This window comes from Nannospalax galili, unplaced genomic scaffold (genome assembly GCF_000622305.1).
Source record: "Nannospalax galili isolate Female #2095 unplaced genomic scaffold, S.galili_v1.0 scaffold85, whole genome shotgun sequence".
Taxonomy (NCBI): domain Eukaryota; kingdom Metazoa; phylum Chordata; class Mammalia; order Rodentia; family Spalacidae; genus Nannospalax; species Nannospalax galili.
The window spans coordinates 8,816,940-8,818,474 of NW_008358866.1; positions in this window are offsets into that span (position 1 = coordinate 8,816,940).

The window sequence follows — 1,535 nt, forward strand, 5'->3', positions numbered from 1 at the left end:
GCCTTCAAGTTTAGGTCTGCTTCTTTTTGTGAACTTTATGTGTCTTTGTGGTTTATTTTTTGGGCATGAAAAGCTGGTTCATCTAAGCTTCTGGTTCTCTCTTTTGATTTTATATTGGAGTGGCCAGATTGCTTTTGTCTTCAGGAGTTCCCACAGAGGCCCAATTCAGGTGAGGGTCAGGTGTTTTCAGGCTTTCTCTTAAGGTCTGTATCCCTCCAGGAACGATTTTGGCCCCAGGAATTTGGGGGTTGGACTGGCCTGGGAGACTGGCCCAGGAATGATGGTGGTCTAGGGCAGCTGGTGGCCATGCCACTGAGAGATTCAAAGGCACATGGGGCGGGAAGAGGCCCTACGGCCTCCTGGAGACTACACTGAGGAGCTGGGTTGGTCTGGATGCAAAGGATCAGAAAGAGGAAAGGTCAGCCCCAGCGTCCAGAAAGAGACTGGTGGGTGGTGCAGGCCCAGGGAAGCAGAGGGAGTTGAGGGTGGGGCCAGACCCAGAAGCAGTGCTACTGGGGCCCAGAGAAGGCACTCCATTGGTCTGGATAAAAGGGATCAGGAAGGCTTATTGGTTCCCCAGGTGTCTGGGGCCCCAAGACAAGGAACTGGGCAGGGCCTGAACTCAGAGGAGAAAACGGCAGGCAGTGGAGATGGGAGGGTGAATGAGGCTGGGGGAGTGGAGGGCACAATGGACTTACCCCAGAGAGAGGCCTACAGGTAGGAGAGAGGGCTATGGCAGGTCCTGCAGGCCCAGGGAAGCAGAGGCAAGTTAAGGCCCATTTCTATCTTTTTGAATAACTTAAGTAGTGCTGGATGTAGACCTTCTTTAAATGTCTGGTAGAATTCTGCTGTAAATCCATCAGGTCCTGGGCTTTTTTTAGTTGGGATGTTTTGTATTACTGTTTCAGTTTCCTAATGTGTTATGGGTCTGGTTAAGCTGTTAATCTCTTCTTGGTTTAGTTTTGGTGGTTCCCATGCTTTTAGGTGTTGGGGACCCCTGCTGTTTAGGGTAGCAGTCTCCCCATGTCCGGATAGCCACAAGCCAGCTCAGCACAAATGGGGAGACTCCCCTTCTCAGCAGGACACCTTCTGCTCTCCTCCCTACTTTTGAAATGCCCATCACAGATACATGCCCTCTGGCACAGGAACCACCAGGCTTTAGTCAGGCATTATCTGATAGCCTGATAGAAGCCCACCACCCTATGTAAATGAGGCATTCCAGGAGCACCTATCAGCTAAGGCTTTTCTACTGTCTCCACACTATAAATAATCCTAGTTTTACCCCAATAAAGCTGGAGCTGAATCACTGAGATCTGAGCTGAGTCACTTGTCTGAAGCTGTAACACTAAATCCTGTGATCCAGTCTCCCCGGGGGACACTATTCCTCCGTTATCGGCCCACAGATACCCCAGCTTTCGCCGCCTCCGTGCCTCTTCCCTGTGGAGTTCACTGGCCAGGAACTCTGCAATCCTGAGGAAGGGTACAAGGGTGTAATAGAGGCGGGATTCCGACTAGATAATAATCTAGTAGCAGAG